General features: G+C 40.2%; 1 protein-coding gene across 7 annotated transcripts in view; it reads right to left on the bottom strand.

The window, feature by feature from the left end:
* ESRRG (estrogen related receptor gamma) overlaps nt 1-20573 on the bottom strand; it is a 643230-nt gene that overhangs the window by 150780 nt on the left and 471877 nt on the right. The gene's annotated exons all lie outside the window — the stretch shown is intronic.

Raw genomic sequence — 20573 nt, 5'->3', positions numbered from 1 at the left:
ACCATCATCACCACCATCACCACCATCACCACCATCATTACCATCATCATCACCATCACCACCATTATTACCATCATCACCACCATCACCATCATCACCACTATCACCACCATCACCATCATCATCACCATCACCACCATCACCATCATCATCACCATCACCACCATCATCACTACCATCATCACCACCATCACCACCATCATTACCATCATCATCACCATCACCACCATCATTACCATCATCACCATCACCACCATCATTACCATCATCATCACCATCACCACCACCATCACTATCTTCATTACAACCGTCATCATCACCATCTTCATTACAACCATCATGACCACCATCATCACCGTCATCATCATCATGTTTATTAAATTACTTGCATAATGAATTCCAAACACTCAAGCTGCATGGAAGTGTTATAAATAAATGAGATTATATTCTTAATATTACAGTTTACATCATTTACGTTAGTAACAACAGATCTGAAGTGATAAGGATGTCACCAGAAGATCCAAACTTTAACTTGCAATTTTTCAATTAGTGCCAAAGACTATGTGTGGGAAGTGCTCTGGGGCTGCCTACAGCTTTGTAGAGAAGCTGACTTTAAAATAAAGCCTCTCTCCCCTATCAGCTCTGTCACATAGTGCTTGAAGGTCTTTCGTTACTTCCTAACCCTTTCCCCTTGTGATTAAGTGCATTAGTATCTTAATGAAAATGCATTCTGTTTATTGCCCTCTTGGGAAGGGGGAGGTCATCAGACCAAATGCATAAATTGTCATCAGAGACGGTCCGAGCATAATTGCAATTTTGCTGCTCCATGTTTGCAATACCCAGGGTCCATCCAAGTCCCCTGAAACATGCACAGATTCTAGTAATTAGCATAGAGTCTGCCTGGGACCACAGCATTGATGAAATATTTCAGAGTTAATCACACTTTGTAAACACTGATTTATATTGACTACCTTTCTCCAGACTGATGTCTCCTCATTAAATATCACATTAGTGGATTGCAGGATTGTAGAAAGACTCAACTACTCAGCAACTGCTAATTCAACAGGAAGTAATACCTAACCACTCATAACTACGGGGAACTGGTTAAGTATGCATGACTTCAAAAAAAAAAAAAGCCTGTGCATTATAACTTAAGATAATCCTATCAAAATTGACTAAATTAGCATTCTAATTCAGGGCATTTATAGTAATAAAAGCAACTACTTTTTAACATAATAGGTGAAATATTAAGAGTAATATTAATTGCATCAACAGAAGCACATACCATCACCTTCCTCAGAGATATTACTGTGTTACTGTATTATTACACTCACAGAAAACCAAGGATAAGTCAAAGGAACCAAACTGGCTGGGTCACGGCTGAGAATAAAAGGATTTAGAATCTGAACTTTAGATGAATAATTTTTCACTGTGATTTTCACTGAAAATTTATTTTGCATCAAGAGAGTGTTGCTAGCCATTTTCTAGGGGTTAATTAGTATTCTACTACCAGATCCTTCCAGTCTACGTGGCTCTCCTTATACTTATTTAAAAAGAAACCCAAGCCTCTGCTTTCTTAGGAAGAGCGGAACAAAAACTAGTTAGAAAGGGAAAAAAAAAATGTTTTCCGAACAGCATTACTTCCCTTTTTTTGTTCCTCAAAAGTCAATACAAAGTCATCATTTGTTCACTTTCTAGTATCAAGGCATGAGCACAAGTTCCCCTGCCCCATCCCTTTTAACCCAGTGCTGGAAACTACTGGGATGACCCAGCATCACACACACACACACACAAAATAATCACCTTTCTTTTCAAACTAGTTCCTCTTCTTCTTTGAAAATTATATCCTCATCCTTCGCAACAAGGCCCTCTGACAGGCCCCTAAATGAGGCCTGTGTGAGCCCACACCTGGACTATGGTAGTTATCTCCTAACTGGGCATTTTGCCTCCGTCTTGTCCCCCTCTAATCCACACTGCATACCACGATCATATTCCTCCTCCTATGATGTTTTTGATAATGTTGTTAACTCAACTTTTAAAAAAATCAATAGAGGGCTTCCCTGGTGGCGCAGTGGTTGAGAGTCCGCCTGCCGATGCAGGGGACACGGGTTCGTGCCCCGGTCCGGGAAGATCCCACATGCCGCGGAGCGGCTGGGCCCGTGGGCCATGGCCGCTGAGCCTGCGCGTCCGGAGCCTGTGCTCCGCAACGGGAGAAGCCACAGCAGTGAGAGGCCCGCGTACCGCAAAAAAAAAAAAAAACAGAAAGAAACAATAGATTCCTATGGCCTCTGGAATAAACATAAAATATTCACCTAGCCAACAAAATCCCTGCCCCATGTGACTCTCATCCACTTTTCCAGCAACATTACAATGATTACCTTATATGAACTTCCTGATGCACCGATCTGATTTATTCAGTTTTTGCTGTGTCCTTCAGACGTCCCTCTGAGGATGATCTATCTTTGCCCCTCTTTTCTTCTTAAAATTACTTCCAAGGCTCAACGTTCAACTCAAATTCCATTCAAATCTTTCATGAAAACTTCTCAAACCACCCTAGCAGAAAATGATTTCTTGGTTCTCATATCTTTTCGGGTACTCTCATCATATACAGACGTGCCAGATTCTTTTATACCTTTTCACGTGCATATTATCTATTAGATGGTAAGACCCTGGAGGCAAGGATTATTGCTTACGCAGAATAGAAATCCTCCACCCAAACGTAGTATATAAGTAAAATGATACACTTCAAATTATGAGATATTTTTTGGTATCTCAAGGTCATTTTTCTGAACATCAATTATGATGCTGTCACATAGTACTGTCCACAAGGTCAAGTGAGCTAGATGGCCTATTAGGAAGCAAAATGAAGCACACTAGGAAAACCATTCCACAAATCAAATTAAAAAAAAAAAAGTAGAAGAAAATCTAGTTAATTTTTCAACACCTTACAAAAATACCTTTGACAAAAATGGAAATCCATGGCAAAACCAGGAGAGCTTATCAAGGAGAAAATAGAAAAATACAAAGGTTTCTGGGGAGTTAAATGTGAAAAGAGAAAAAAAACCAAAACAAAACTGTAAGAAGTTTTAAAGGAAATAAGAGTACATCTTGATATAAATAAGAAGAAAAATAATATAAAATATGAAAATACAGATAGGTGGCACTAAGAGAGCTATTTAATGTTTATCTTATCATAACACTTACTATTATTTGCAAAATGGGTGCCCTAAGAATTGGAGCCACGTTGCAGAAAACACTCGGGAGTGATTCAATTATAGCAGCTGAATCTATAGATGCCCCTTCTCTGAACGACTGTCTAAAGATTTCTATATTTCTTCAGAAACAGAAGAGAAATTGTCAAATTGACATACGAGGATTTTAGATCACACACAAAGAAGAATTCCAGTTTCCTTTCTAACCACTACATTCTATAATTCTTCAATGACAACGAGAAATGTAAAGGCAGAAGAATTTTTAATAGTGCCTTAGGATGAGCTCCTGAGGGCAGAGTTCTGTCTCATTTACAGCTGAATCCTCAACGCTTATCAATAAGCCTACCATTTTGTACATGTGCAGGGCTGGGAAAGAAAGAGGAAGTCCCTGGCCCTTAAGGAACCTACAGTTTTACAAGGAGACAAGACATGTCAACAAATCACAATACAGCTGAGTGTGCGCTGCAACGGCTCTGGATTCAAGTCAGCACCAGACACCCGTGTACACAGATGCATCCCCACAGCGGCTGAGATTGTGCTTTGGAAGGTCAGTGAATTCTTCACACAGGAGCAAATGATTGAACTGTGCTGTGAAAAATGAATAAATGACTGCATTGGGGTAAAGGAATCTTCCCCAAGCTATAGAAAAAAACACCACATTCTTATAAAAATTTCACTGTGAATGGAAAGAAAATACACTGGTCCCGAGTATTTTCATAAATGATAGATTTTCAGCTAAGCATATAGACATGGTTTACGATGAATCTGACATCCTTCTGCCAAATGTTCTCTTTCAATAAATTTGTCTTGACATATATGGATGATAACCTTGATTTCACTAAGTAACACTGTTTATACCTTGAAAAACAAATCAACATCATTCTAAAGAACTTCTTGGCTGGAGGAAAACCTCTCTAATTTCCCAGCCCTCCCACTGAGTTCCTTAGTTCATTGTTGTTGGCTGTGATCACCCACCCAACAGTCTTTGATTCATGTCAGAGTCCACAAAGATTCTGCCCTTGAAAAACCTTCCCTGGTGCTTTTTCTACTCAATGAAGAAAGCATTTTATCCTAAAAATATGCTGCCCCAAGCACCTAGGCAACACTGTTACATCTATTTTGATAATGGCTCTAAGACACTACTCCCAATAGACCCTATGATCTCCATGGGGCACTTGTTTTCCTTCGATTCACCAAGAGGAAACAAGACAAAAATATTTCCAGTAGCAACTGCCGGCCTCTGGAATGTTAACACTGGACAGTCATTCAGGGGAACGCAGAAGTTATTGTTCACAGCCTAGAATTCTCATTTCAGACATGGAGTTTTCTTGGATTATAGCTCGCTATTTTCTGGGCCACGTTTGTTATAAGGCACCAGGGACTGTGGATGACACGACTGGAATTTTCCCAGTTTTGTCAATAGCTGGGGAAATAAGCTCAGCTTCAGAGGGAACCAGATCCACGTGGAAGCTCTGGGTTTTTTAACCAGGCTGACAATCGTGATAGAGCAATTTATAATATTTCTTGGCGTCTTTTCAGAAGGTCCTGGGCTCTGATGACTTATTGCAGAGTCTTTTGTACAATCAGTTTGCAGGCAATATAATCTTCTCACTTACTCTTAATAGAATCTTGCAGTTAGCTGGCGGATAGAATAACAGGGTGTATGTAAAACTTCAGCCTGGAGTGCCGGTGGATAATTTGTATATTCCTTTCAGTCACTTAATGGACTTTTACAGTTTAGCAGTGAAAGGGCTGAATGATGTAAATTAGCACGGCATCTCAAAATAAAAATATATGTCAAATCTTTACTTCCGACTCACATCTCTTGCACATAGTAATGAGGCATTGGGCTTTATGTAGTTCCCAAGAGCTGTCCTCTTTTTTCATACATACAGACATCATAATTGTAAAGCCAATTTGAAAGCATCTGTATATTTTCCCCCAATTGTTTTAATTTTATTAACAGAACAAATGGCTTGAGATGACCCACAGGGCACTCCAAGTGGGGTTTATCCAATTGTTTTCCAACATTAAGTGATTTAAAAATAATGGGATTTGCCTCAGTACACAATTACAGAGCATTAAAAACGTGAAGGCAATAATCTGTAGTATTTTTGTTTTATGTGTCCAAAAGCAGAAAAAAGAAAGAAGGAAAACCCCCTCTTTACTGTATGGGAGTAAAGGTTTTTCCATACACTGATACAACTTCCCTTTCTTTCCTTTTCTTTTTTTGTGTTTAAAGCTCCTTTGTTTCTAGCTCCTTTCTCCTCATTCTACCTGAAATAGAAAATAACAGTATCTATAGCTGGGATTATATAATGTGGGATAATAACTCATTACATACCTGTGGCAAAAAAAAAAAAGCCAAGATTCTATCAGTGCATAATTAAGTAAAGGATGCTACTTTATTTTCAAAGAACGCACCCGAAGTTAGACTTCAAAATAAGTTACTTAGGGACGCTCTATCCGTTCCCAGAAGACTGCTCTGAATACTTTTTGAAACTTCCTTTAAACTGCCACTAGAGTTATTTCAAAGCTGTAAAGCAGAGAGGGGAAGGAATCAAATGACACTTTGCTCATATTCACCCCCAAATATCTGACTGGCCAAATACAAGACATGACTCCGAACGATGGTTGTCTATCATGAAATGTTAAGTCTCCCCTCAAAGGTCAAAGAACTGCCATCACTGAAGCTATTTCAAGAATCTGCCTCAGGTTCTCAATGCATTTGCCCCAGACTATGACAAGGAATGACAGCCCCAGGCAACCAAGGGGACCCCATCCACTTGCGAGGTATAAGACGTGGCAGATAGAGGAGGTGGGGGAAGAGGGCCACATCTGGTTAACGGTCACATCTGGCTCTTAGCAAAGCAATTTCATACACAGGGTTATGCCAGGGCCCCATATTCTTTGTCTTTTTGCTGCCCCTCTAACCCTCTACAAAATGAGGTGGGAGACAGGCGGGTCTAGAAAAGCTCATTTGATATTTGGTTCTTTAAGGTTCTATTGGATTAAATTCTGATCATCACAAATGTAATTTACAAGAGCCCTAAAAGTGTGTGGGCACAAATGACTGCCTTTTCACAGAGAAGATCAGGCCTTGCTCCCAAATGGGAGTGGATGATGCTTTGCCTTTAAGGAAAAAAGATCAGGAAAAAACCCAGAAGCAGGCAGGTTTATTTATTTTTATTATTTTTTTAATTTTTGGCCGTGCTGCACAGCTTGTGGGATCTTAGTTCCCTGACCAGAGATTGAACCCTGGCCCCCACAGTGAAAGCTCAGAGTCCTAACCACTGGACAGCCAGGGAATTCCCCAAGCAGGCAGGTTTATAAATCCTAGTGATTGGAGACTAAACCACAGACGCTGGTCTCATCCTCCAGCCATCTGTGTTGGGAGGGCCATTGAGCCTACAGTGGGTACCAGCATTGACTGCCTCCATGCAAATACGTGTATCTAATCACAAGATTACATTTCCCCACTGTATTCAGTGAACAGTGATTTAGCAGGAAAACAGTGCTGTAAAATGGGGAGGAATTATTTAGCCTTAATTTTTTTCCAATTTAAACAAGACATACCCTGCCTCAGTTTCCCCCAAACTTGTAAACATGGCCACTCCTTTATTGCTTTAATTGCACAACTGTTAACACTGAGCACTGTGCGTGTTCATCTCAAAGAGAAGATGGGAAAAAGTTCTTGTATGCCCACGTATATCCATCCTTAGCATACTGCCTTGCATATGGGTCAGGAAAACATCTGAGGATGAATAAGTGAGGGAAGAAGGAGAAAGGAAACGGTGGGTCTCAGTTCAAATTCCAGCTCTGCCCTTTCTTCGCTGTCAGAATTCAAACTGGTCACTTCACCTTCATACTCTCAGTTTGCTTACGTACAAAAGAGGAATCATCACTCCTGCTTTATAACGTTGTAAGCATTACACGGGATATAGGTATTAAAATCATATACAGTTTTGTTCTCCCTTTTGAGAAGAAAGGGAAGAAACGCTGTAAGATTTTCATCGATTATGAAACATTATGAAATACTTTGACTCAAAGACCTAAGCCTGGAGTTTGGGAATAGTATAGAAACAGCCTTCTGCAGATTTATGCGAGAGTATGAGAATGAATACGCCATTCACCCAGAGAACTGGAGAGAGGATTGTGTCTTGCCAACAACTCTCGTGTACACAGCTATATTTTACAGATACCAGGAGGAAAGGAAGAAGTGTAATAACTCAAGTCATTTTTTAAAGCACCAAACTGTCTATGAAGTGAATTTCCAAGACATCAACCACCTCTCCTCATGAACATTTCCTGTCACTTCCCTGGAGCTCGTAAACTGCCCATCACTGGGTGTAATCTGATTATAACTGAGGGCAAAGCATTTGCAAAGCTCTTCAAAATCTCACCCCAGCCTTATCTCTTGCCGCAGTTCCAGGTCAATCCCTACCCCTATCCCAAGTCCACCCCCTTGTCTGACACCCACGCTGAATTACTCCCAGTTTCTAGAAAGCAGCATTGTCTTTCCTGCTGGTCCTAGATGTGCTTCTTTTATCAGTTCTTCAATGAAGCTCTCCCAGGGCCCACAAGACTGGGGTCCAGGGGTCCGTATGGGTATAACTAGTTCATCCCGCACTTATCTTCAAGCAAACCTTTCTCTTAGCCTTTAAGGCACTTTATTACATGTGTCTAGTGAATTGCCCACCTCTTGTCCCAACTGTACAACTGTCCATTCCTTGAGGGCAGGGACTTACTCCCCTGGAGTCCCCAGCAGAATGTTTCATTACCTGTCCACTTGATTTTTACTTATCCTATTTCTCATTCCTTCATTTTAATGTTCAGCTCCAAAGTACGCATAAAAATAAACTACGTACAGTCAATTAGACAGAGCATAACTGATAGCAGCCCACCAATAATATATCATTTGTCATAAAGCAACACAGATTTTTAGGCTGTTAGACTTGGGACAAATCCCAAATTCCAGTAGGTTCAGGCTCCTGGTTTTATGTAGACCTGAAAGAGGTGAATGGGGTACTGACTTATCTATGATCACTCAACCCTCTTTACAAGGATAAGTGCTAGTTAATTGCAGAAAAGAAACCAAAACACAAATTCCTGACAACCAGTCCAATGCTCTTTCAATGCACCTGTTAAAACTTACATACCAACACCTCTAACAAACACTAAGAATGCGGAGCATTCTTCTATGTGCTCTACATCTATGAACCCCCAATTTGCAGATGAGAGAATTAAGACACAGAGAGAAGAGGTAACACACCCAGAATTACACAGCTTACAAGCGCCAGAGCTAGGATTGAAACCCAGTCACTCTGGATCCAAGTCTCTCCTCTTAACTAAGATGCAATGTCACCTGACTCTAATCTTCAAAAGAACCTGAGTGTTGTAATTGAGTGCTGTTTAGAACAGAAATGAAAAATGAAATTCTTATCTCCTGAGAGGTTGCTTTGTGTAGCTGTTGTTGTTGCTATTGTTGCTGGTTGGAAAGGAAATTTTGATGCCTGGGAATGTGGTAGGATAGGGTGGATCTTGGCATTGTCATTTGCTGTTGTCAGACTTGTGGTGCAAGACCAGCTGTGGGAGAGGATAGGGTTGCTCTTGGAGAATGGAATTCCTCAACACCTCAAAAAGAAATCCCTCAACTTGTCTCTGTACCAGTACGGTTTGTGACCAGTTTAAGTCCACAGAAACCAAACAAACCGTGGCACCAAAGCAACAGGTGTTAGGTTGTACACACGCATTTTACAGATCCCCAAACAAAGCTATTGTTCATGATAGGAAAAAACTCAGAATCCGGAATCGGCAGGGTGTGCTTTGAAACGCATTTAATAGGGAATAACAGCGTATAATAAAAAATACTTATTGACGAAAATGATGGAGAATACAAATCTCTCTCATCAAGGTATGCAGAAATTTAATGTTTTTAGCTTTGACAATGACATCTTCTTGGAAAGGGCTACTGCTCTTTTGCAGTGTAGAAAACATCGCCTACATGATGTGTGCAGCCACTCATCTCTGTCTTTAAGCTCCTATGGTATAGGGATCGTGTCACAGTCTTCATAAAAGAGCTCAGAAACGACCACTGCCACCTGAAAAGCGTTATATCTGAGCTAACCGTAACTCCCCAAATTTGCTGTGCTCAGTAACCAACTCCAATTCTTATGTGTTCTTTCTCTACTTAGAAATTTTAAACAGCCTTGATATGAGTCTGCCTGTGTCTCTTTAAACATACAATTAAAAAAAAAAAAGCTCTGTTAACATAATACTCTTGGTGAAAGGAAGAAATGCTAATTAAGTCTAATGCATCCACTCCATTTGGATAGAAAGTTTCAACGTGTGCGTTTTGCAGTGGCAATTACCGAATGGTACAGTAAGTCCATATGACAAGCGTGGAGGCATTAGGATCCTACCCTATGTGACAAAAACAAATGACTCAAAGAGGAATTTGACTTCATGCCAACCTTGAGATTTTCCTTCTACCTTAAACAAGTCAAAACAAACATACCCTCTCCTAATACTGCCCCTAAGTGCTTTGTTCTTGAGTGCTACCAGTGTGCCCAGAGCTCCTAAGAGACATCGGTATTAGATTCTTCCTTCCGGATCAAGTTCGGTATTCAACAAGTATCTACCTATGTCCTCCAAAGCTGGTATGGATTTGGGGAAATCCTGCTTGACACAAGTGACGGTAATTGATCTATATTTAAACTGCAGAATAACTGTGATTATAAGATGCTAGAGTCAAATGGGTTCAAGTCCCAGTTCTATCATTTTCTGTCTGAGTTGTGGCAAACTTTTTTTTTTTGCAGTACGCGGGCCTCTCACTGTTGTGGCCCCTCCCGTTGTGGAGCACAGGGTCCGGACGCGCAGGCTCAGCGGCCACGGCTCACGGGCCCAGCCGCTCTGCAGCATGTGGGATCTTCCCGGACCGGAGCACGAACCCGTGTCCCCTGCATCGGCAGGCAGACTCCCAACCACTGCGCCACCAGGGAAGCCCTGGGGCAAACTTTTAAACCTGGAGTTATTTTCTTTGTAAATGAAGTGGTCACGGGACCTAGCAATTGATACCTCATGGGGTTGCTATGAGAAGCAAGTGGGATCCTGTATCGAAGGTACTGAGCAGAGTGCCTCATACAGAGTGAGCCTTGATTATCAGCCATCATCACAGCAGGGTAATGATGCTCGGGACCGGGGCTGGGATGCAAAAGAAGAGCTAAGAGGGACCTGGGAAGGGCCCGGTGCTGGTCTCGGCCCAGAAATGAGGAAATGCTGGGCAGACAATTCCTCCTGGCCGGCACCAGGAAGCCAAAAGGCTAGGAGCACATTGGTCTGTTAAATCAATAGGCACAGTAGGAGAAGCATAAGCCAACGTTCAAAAAGGAGTAATGGGCTTCCCTGGTGGCGCAGTGGTTGAGAGTCCGCCTGCCGATGCAGGGGACACGGGTTCGTGCCCCGGTCCGGGAAGATCCCACATGCCGCGGAGCGGCTGGTCCTGTGAGCCATGGCCGCTGAGCCTGCGTGCCCGGAGCCTGTGCTCCGCAACAGGAGAGGCCACAGCAGTGAGAGGCCCGCGTACCGCAATAAAAAAAAAGGAGTAATGACTAGTCACCCCAAGAGTCAGGGGACGCCAACAAGGCTGCCAGCTGGATTTAGAGTAAAACAGAGAAGCTCAGAGGAGAACCACTAAAGCTCGGACCGTGTAGTGTGTGTGCCTGAAGACGCTCCTCTCGGAAAGAAAACCTGGGCACCTACACTGTCTGCTCTGACAGGGTGGTCAGCAAAGGACCTGGCGTCTCCTCAGGGAGGAAAAGTACAGAGGGAAACTTAGCAGGGGAGAGTGGGGGGCTTCTTCCTGTCGGATGATGATCCAGGGGAGGCAGGATAAGGATTCCTCTTCCAGGAAACACTTAATTCTACCCCTTTATAAAACAGCAGGGGTCCACAAGCTTTTTCTTAAAGGCCCAGATAGTCAATAGTTCAGCTTTGCCGGTCCTTCAGTGTCTGGTGCGACTCCTGTAGAAGCAGGAGAGCAGCCACAGACAACGCAAGAATCGGTGCAGCTGTGTTCCAATTGAACTTTCTTTAGCAAAGTGGATTTGGCCCCCAGGGCCTTGGTTTACTAATCTTGGGTCTAAAACATGTGGACAAAAGGTTGCAATGATGAGAAATACTTTACAATCTCTTATCCATCATTTTCTCTCTCTTTTTTTTTTTTTCTCACAACCCTGTAAAGTAGCTTCTTCTAAGTTAGGTTCAGATATTAAAAATGAAATTTCAGTAAACTGAGACGAACAGGTGACAGGATGAGTTGGAGGGCTTTTGCTTGAAATATTTGCAAAATTTGAAATTGTTATCCATGTAAAACATAGTCTGAGGACTCTGGGGACAGCGAGGGTGTTCCAGAAGCAAGGAAGCAGTGCAGACACTTTGGGAGCGAGAGAAAAAAAAAAAGGTGCAGTCAAGGACAAAATCTTGGGTTAGATTCGTTCCTTTGAAGATTCTTGTACTTGCTTCTGATCTTCCTCAAATGGAAACTATGTTAATAGTATGCACTGAAAGAAAATGGGTATCAGAATGCAGATGTAGGGTATGCTTTCAGATTCATTCTAAAGCATTCAGATCTCAAGCTCTAAATTTTAAATTAATCCAGATTTTCTTGTACTAAATTCTCTTCTTTTCTTTCTAGGATGACTCAGTGATGCCCTTCTAAAAAAAAGCATATAAAAATATGGTTGTTTCTTTAAACGTTTTCAAACCAAAATAAAACAAGTGTTAATTCCAAAGAATGTAATTTTTTCCTATAAACATACAGATTCATTCATATAATCACTTAAAAGAAAAAAACCTCCTTCGGACTAGTATTCATCATAAGAAAAAAAAATTGATTCTGAGCTGCCTTCTGTTGTGGTCACAAAGTTTAGTAAGTGGACAGGAGAAGAATTAAGCCTCTTTCCTCCTGCAATCAAGAACGAGAGTCTGGGAAGTGTTATCAGTGGTGAGTGTACACTTTTAGGATCAATCTAAGACCAGCAACTAAAAATCTAGTGGCAAAATGAGTGTCAGCAGATAAAATCCAAGGGAACTGAGACAGAAAACTGATATGGTGGTACTGAAGGGCTGAACTCTCAAACTTCATATTTAGGGGATTTCAGAAAATGAATGATAAAAAAAATTAGATATTTTTAAGACTTACTTCTGCTGCCTCCTTCTTACAAACCTTTAATATCATCTAATCATCACTGAAAATATTCTTAATTCCCCTTTTTTATTATATTTTAACTTAATGGAAAACTTTGCCCATGAACTAAAATCTCTTAAGAAAAATTCAGTCTAAAATTGTTCAATGCTTGAAAAGCTTTTAAAATATACAAGGCAGGGTAATGAGGGGGTTAAGAGAAGAGGCTCTGGGTTCAGACTGAGACCCAACTGTGTCTGGGCAATTTGTTCTCTGTGCCTCTCTGTGAACTTTATAGAAGTTCCACATCTATAAATAATATAGTAATATCAGAATGGTAGTATCTACTTTAATGGAATGATGGAAGAATTAAATAAGATAATTAATGTAAAGCACTTAGAATAATGTGTGGCACATTTTAAAAACAAATATATTCATTATTATTATGACAAATTAACAAATTCTTCATCTATTACTGATCTAAAGGCACTGTATTCAGTTCAAGAGGATGAAACCAACTATTTACATTGTCCACATATATAATTATTTATGGATAAGCATTGGCCGGTGAAAGATTAGAACTTCAAATTTGAGAAACATCTAAAATGCCTCAAAAATATTTAAATATTCACCTCATACTCATTAGAATGGCCATTATTTAAAAAAAGAAAGAAAGAAAGAAGAGATTAAGTGTTGGAGAGGATACAGAGAAATTAGAACCCTCATGCACTGCTGGTGGGAGTGCAAAATGGTGCAGCCTCTATAGAAAACAATACGGAAGGTCCTCAAAAAATTAAAAATAGAACTGCCATATGATCCAGTAATACCACGTCTGGGTATTTTATCCAAAAAATTGAAAGCAGGATCTCAAAGAGATATTTGTACACCCATGCTTACTGCAGCATTAGTCACAGTAACCAAGAGGCAGAAACAACCTAATGTCCATTGATGAATGAATGGAAAAAGGAAATGTGGTATATACATATAATGGAATATTATTCAGCTGTGAAAAAAAGGAAATCCTGACATATACTACAACATAGATGGACTGAGGACAGTATGCTAAGTGAAACAGGCCAGTCACAAAAACACAAATACTACATGACTCTGCTTATAGGGGGTACTCTAAAGTAGTTAAACTCATAGAAACAGAAAGTAAAATGGTGATTACCAGGGGCTGGGGGAAGGGGAAGATGGGGAGTTGTTATTTAATTGGTATAGAGTTTCATTTCTGCAAGATGAGATAATGTTGGAGATCTGTTGTACAATAATACGCATATAGTTAGCACTAAGGCATTGTACCCTTAAAAATGGTTACGATGGAAAATTTTAACATATATTATGTTATGTGCATTTTATGTTATGCTTTTTACCACAATAAAAAATAAAATGAATTGGACTTCCCTGGGGGTCCAGTGGTTAAGACTCCACGCTTCCAATGCTGGGGACGCGGAGGTTCGATCCCCGATCAGGGAACTAAGATCCCACGTGCCGCATAGTGCGGCCAAAAAAAAAAAAAGAGAAAGATGTAAAAAAATAAAATAAATAAAAAGTATGTTGGAACATCATTTGTTTTACATATAAACTTATATTTACTTTTCGTATAAACCAGAATACTTTACCAGCATCCATTATCTAATTTTGCTTTCAGGTAAAACTTCTGAAATGGTGTAACAAGAGAACTCCAATGACCAGGCCTGTTGAATCCCAACAACTTAAAGCAACTTCAAAAGAAACTTAATCAACGCCCTGTGTGTACTTTATCACTTCTATGATGTTATCTTAATATATCAGAAAAATGAATCATTGCCTTGGGCTTGACCAGTAAAGAAAAAAATTTCTGACCCATGCCACTGAACGCCACCCTGCCATTCCTCACAACCTGTCTCACAGCTTCCGAAACCTGAATTCTAACAAGTAACAAATCCTCAGGATTCAAATCATATTGAGACATATACTCCTGCAACTGATTACCCAAAAAAGTGACCCACATTCGCATCAATAGGAACTTTAGACAGCAGAACCCTCATCACTCATTTTTTCCGTTTCCTTTCCTACCTTTAGGGTGAACATTTTAGTGTATCCTAACTGGATTCAGTCAGAACCAATTCTGAATTTATGCGAAGAAGGATCTTATCATGTAGTTAACATATGTTAAAGCATGCACTTTGAAAAATAAGAAGTGCAATGTATCTTTCCTACTATTTGTGCTCAAGCATTTAATATGATGCTCTGTAGACGGAAGCCATTCTAACAATGTAATTTATTGGTTATTCTCTGAACGAAACAGCATTATTCGTCAGGGCTTGGTTCTGAGTGAGGGAGAACCAAGAGGAAAGAATGAAAGCTATTAGAATGTTAAGAGAGGTACTGATAACTTTTCTTGGGAGTTCATCTTGTCCTCAAAGAACAGCCTCCAGCCTCTTCATCAAAACAGTCATCAGATAATACTAGGGTGACCTGGGTGCAAGTCCAGTTGTCTGTAGGCAAAGTATCAGCCACACCCTACTACCTAAGAAGTCCCATCACAGATGCAAAAATCCACTTAGCTAACAGATGAGAAAGTAAATGGGGTTTTTAAAGAATTAACTGGAACTAATCCATGAAGTCCTTCTGACCTGAGCATGTAAACAACACAAACTTCCTTCTCACCAGTGACTTGCTGGAAGAGATGGTGTGCAGTGCTGGGAGAGGTTGTGGATTTGACCCGTGGTAGGCTGGGGCAGGCTAGGAAAAGAGAAGTATTCGCCAACAGATTCCCTGGAGGAAATGGCAATGCACGTGCTTCCTTTCCCATAAGAAAGTGACTTTATCAGGAAGTATGGATGGCACAGGTGGATCAGGACATCCAGGTAAGTATGGGTGGCACAGGTGGATCTGGACACTGGAACCAGTTCTCAGGCCAGATCCACCTACAATCAGCACCTGGGAGCCCCTTTCCTTCCTGGCTGCTACTTCTGAGGACCCTGGCTCAGGTGAACCATGGGAAATGGATTTTATTTTCTGAGTACAGAGGGTTTTTTTTTTAAGAAAAAAAAGTTTACAAAAATTTAGAAAAGAGAGAGAGCATAGCCTCTTAAGTGTGCATATGTAAAGATAATCCAGAATAACATTCTTATTTTCTTTGATTCTATAACATAGGCCGTATCAGAGTAGAGTCAATGGAGAATATACTAATATTACAGATATATTAGAAATTTAGTTAAAGTGTGAAAATAGAACTAAGTTTAAAAAAATTACTAACAAGCTTGTCCTTTTATTAATTGTAACTATTGCACTTTTAAGAATTAGCAATATTACTACTACATCTTTTTTTAATAAATAAAAATAAATGCAATATCATTTACCAGAGAATCATAAAATGCAGACCATAATTTCTTCCCAACCACTGTGAAATGACAGTAGAAGAGAGGGTCACTCGTTTTGCAAATATATTGCTTAGGAAAGTGAATTGTGTCTGCTTAACTTGACTAATTATTCAATCTCACTAATTTGACAGTGAACTACAGCTGGACTTTTTACCATGGCATAAAAAAGTTTCATTGCAAATTCTTTTCCTCCTTGAATGCCACTGGCATATACCCCTTACATGGGATAGGTTCCTATCTACTGTCACCCAACTGGACAATATACCCTCTCAGGAGGTTAAAATACGTTGATTTTAAATGACTTTCAAAATACAGTAACATAATGCAATGTGTTTAATAAACATGTAAATGATACCAGAGACGCCAGTGTTGCACATGTGAGTTCCTAACATCTGAAGGACAAAAGAAAATAGTGGGGATCATTAAATTTTCTTCTCTTTTCTTTTCCCTGATCAAAGACCAACCATGCAATTTAATCTCTGAAAATTAATCACTCTTATTTTATACAACCAAGATCCAACTTTTTGTCAGTGACTCTAAATGTTACTTTATTTTCATTTACATTGATTCTGTTTTCTGATTAGCGGGCTGATACACACATGTGTATGTCATAGTGAACAGTGAAAAGAGGCTAGAAACTTTTAATTCCTGGGAAAAAAATATTCTGAAAACTGAGATAATAGGCTAAAAAAAATCATCACGATAGAGACCTTGCTTTCAATTTAAATAAATGATATGCATGCAAAGCTGTCCAGAAAGTCCTCTGATATGAAAATCCTGGTAGTCATTGTTGCCTACAAGGAAGATGAAATGAGGGTGTTTTAGTCTAGCAGCTACCCAAACTAGGGCCAGCCTTCAAATCTAGCCCTAGGTTTGTTTTGGTATGACCTCAAGCTCAGAGTGGTTTCTATATTCTTAAACAGCTTAAAAAATAAAACAAAGCAAAACTGAGTACATGACAGAGAACGCATGTGACCTACAGATCCTAAGATATTTACTGTCTGTTTTACTCTCTGGTCCTTCATAGAAGAATTTTGTTACCACTAGCTCTTCAACAACCTGAGAAGTGATGACAATTTAGGCCAATTCCTAAAAGTCAGAACAAACCATGAAAAAGCAATCACTACTCATTTATCCTGAGAAGTGGGTCCACTAAGTCAAAACTGAGAGAGATCAAACTGTAAACTGTGCTGTTTCCTAAAATATCAATTCGCATAATACATATTCTTTACCCGCAAAGAAAGTCTGCAATACTAAACTTTACTATTAACATAAACACTGAAGCTAACAATTAAAATAGCAGGAGAATAATATTTCTCATTGATAACTTGGCAACATTCATGCATTTCAAAAACTCAGACAAAATTGGCATCAAATGCAAGGAAAAGTGGAAAAGTCAATTAAACATAACAAAAGCAAGCTCGGAGTTAAAGCAGATGAGGTTTAGACAATATTTCTTTTGAAAATATCACCTCAATATTTAATTTAATACTGCATCCAAACTGATAATCACTGAGATTCATTAAGTCAATTCCATATTATTTTGGATTTTAATTTTAGAACTTATTCGTTTTAAAAGATGCTACGTACAAACCGGGAGAGTGATTTTCTCTAAATGCTATTTAAGTTAAACAGATAATATCTTATTATTTTCCTTGCTAAGGTTCATAAGATGCACAGACACTCAATTTATAAGTTATTTCCGCCAGTGCTGCAAATATTCTATTCTGAGACTAAAATAGCACATGGACGGCAAAGAAAATGCTACATCCAGGAAAGGTCCTCTAGGACTAAGCCGTCTACTTCAGGAAGGAGTCAACAATTCAGGGTGGAAAACAGCAGACCCACAGACTGTGCCCATTCACCTTTAGCATACGCCTTCCTCCTCTTAATGCCCTATGTTTAAGGTGAGATTTAGGCTCTTATCAGTGTCATCTTTAGACTCAGACTAGGAGGGCCCCCTACCTGAAAGCCCTGCGCTTTAGAAAGTATCATGGTGCAAGCCCTTCCACAGGCTAAGGAGACAAGCCACCCTTGTACCGCATGATCCCAAGTACCCAGGACTCCCGAATTCCCAGGATAAACCCCTACAAAACCTGTTCCAGGACCTGCGTGGCCCTCTCCCCTGGGTCACTCCTCTGGAAGATGGCCTGGGCTGGACCGCAGTGCCGGAGTGCACGTTACAAGGCCTGTGCGTGGTCAAGGTGCAGCTGTTAGGAAGGGGTGGATGGGTCTTGGACATGGGGGCAGGGGAGTCCACACTATGTACCAGACATGATGGAAGGCAGAGGGGAAGGAAGGGAAATGCGCTGGACTGCAAGCTAAAAGCTGGCTCTCCTTCTACTGCCTCTTTCTGACACAAAACTCCTAGGAGTCTAAGAATTAAAAATGCCAAGCTAGCCTCCCAGGCCACTGTGAAGGCACATTTGTCAAATAAGAGAACAGAACATATTTGACTTAGCAGTTTGTTATCTTAATTCACAAACGCCTACATATTTACATACACAATATGTGGGTGTACACTGTATCAGGTCCCATGAACACCGGAAGTGGACTTGGTTCTTATGATGGTCACTCCTAGATTTCACGCTGCAAAGACATTCTGCTCTTTTATTTCCTGAATCCCCCATTCAAAGCTTAATTGGGATATTTTACTCAAGTGATAAGATTCAGGTTCCCTTTCTGATTTACCTAGTTTCCCATCCACAGTCACAGAAAAAAAAATTGATCACCATAAAACTACATAAAACCAGGGGAATTCCCTGGTGGGCCAGTGGTTAGGACTTGGTGCTTTCACTGCCGAGGGCCTGGGTTCAATCCCTGGTCAGGGAATTAAGATCCCACCAGCCGAGCAGCACAGTCAAAAAACAAAACAAAACAAACTATATAAAACCAATCAAATTTCCAATCGGCCCGCCTAAATGTCTTCTAATATAAAAGGGCACTATTGTGAAAAATGGCTACAGGGAGAGAAAGTTTATTATCAGAGCAAAAGGGGGGTAGCTGTGAGCTGAGAAGCTCACAGGTCCTTCTAGTTTAGCATCAAAGGCATCCATTTGTCCTAGAGTATTTGAACCACCCAATGCTTGAATAGCCCAGTCATACTGCCAATAGCAACCACAGTCAATCGATTATTGAGCCCTTACTATGGGCCAGACTCTTTGATAGTCTCTTCATTTAATCCTTACCACCTGGGGAAGGGAGGCACAGAGAAGTTATGGCTTCTCAGCAGGTAAGTGGCTAAGACTTGGACCTGATTTTATATGAATCCAAAACCCATGCTAGAATGAATATCTTAAAAAAAAATAATCCCCTATTTTAAAAATATATAATATCCTCTTTTTTTTTTTTTTTTTGCGGTACGTGGGCCTCTCACTGTTGTGGTCTCTTCCGCTGCGGAGCACAGGCTCCGGACGCGCAGGCCCAGTGGCCATGGCTTGTGGGCCCAGCCACTCCGCGGCATGTGGGATCCTCCTGGACCGGGGCATGAACCCATGTCCCCTGCATCAGCAGGCGGACTCTCAACCACTGCGCCACCAGGGAAGCCCATAATATCCTCTTTATAAAAGAGGGGGGGAATGCCATATTTCTAGCACAAAATGAATGGTTGAAATGGTTATGTTAATAAATATATACAACTTATTTTCCATACTCTTATATAGGCATAAAAACTTCAGGGGGTTAGTGTTTTGTGAATTAAATAATGAAACATATATTGACTTTGGGGGGATATAAAGATATTTTCCTTCTCTTACCTCCTTAACAAGAATCCAGGGAAAACTCTTAATGAGAAGGTACCAAAAACAAAAACAAAAAAACCCAAAAAACCCCCCACAGAAGTTCCCACTCATTTATGAATTAAGGCCAAACTAGAATTAGAAAAAAAAAATCAGAATAACGATATCACACACAAAAACTAATAAGCCTAGAAAACGACAATGAAATCATTGCTGCCATTGTAACCCTGTGGGATGACAGAACAGTCAAAATCCTCTAAAACGTTTTTGGTCAGGAAAAGAAAGAAAAAAGCAAACTAAAACCTTCCAAAACTTTGACTATTACCTAAGTGTTGACCTAATTCAATAGTTTTCCAATGATAACTTAGAAACAGTCAATAAGTAAAATATGCCTTTCTGGTTGACTTTCACTGAAATTTATGATTAATTGCCTTTCGCAACTGGAATATCACGTTCAGCTTTGAAAAGAACAACTCTCATTACTTTTCACAAGAGGTGCTCTGGATATATGTTCTTTTGGCTCTAAATTTAAGAAGTATTTTGTCCAACTATTAAAATGTATTACATTTTGGATAACCACTCTTAAATTGTTATAACAAGAAATAAAAATTCTAAAGAGGAAATATTCCCATGACTATGGCTTTGAATATCTATGTCCCTTAGTCAAGTCAATGAGAGCAGAACCAGGAAGCCACACTTACCCCCTTGGCCACAGGGGCTATGAGATGGTGGAAAGATTTGTTCTTAAGGGCAGTTGCATAATCCTTTCTCATTCTGTGGGAGAGCTTTAAGGGAGGGAAGGGAAAGACTACCATCGGTCAAGGAGAGTTTGGCCGCAATGCTGCCTCAAGGCATGAGAACGGATTCCATGGTCCCTTCCACATCAGACTAAGCATCTGTGATGATGCAACAGATTCGGCCACTTTCAACATCTTCCGAGTTGAATCGCTATCACTAGTTGGCCAGAGGAAGGAGGGGCTGTTCCAATCTCCCTTACAATTACCACCCTAATTATTACATTACACTTTCACAATTTAATCCCTTTATTTGCCTCACTGCCTTTTTGGGGCTA

The sequence above is a fragment of the Phocoena sinus genome, chromosome 1 (genome assembly GCF_008692025.1).
Source record: "Phocoena sinus isolate mPhoSin1 chromosome 1, mPhoSin1.pri, whole genome shotgun sequence".
Lineage (NCBI taxonomy): Eukaryota > Metazoa > Chordata > Mammalia > Artiodactyla > Phocoenidae > Phocoena > Phocoena sinus.
Note: the sequence above shows the minus strand (reverse complement) of the source record. Positions and strands in the feature narration are given on the sequence as shown.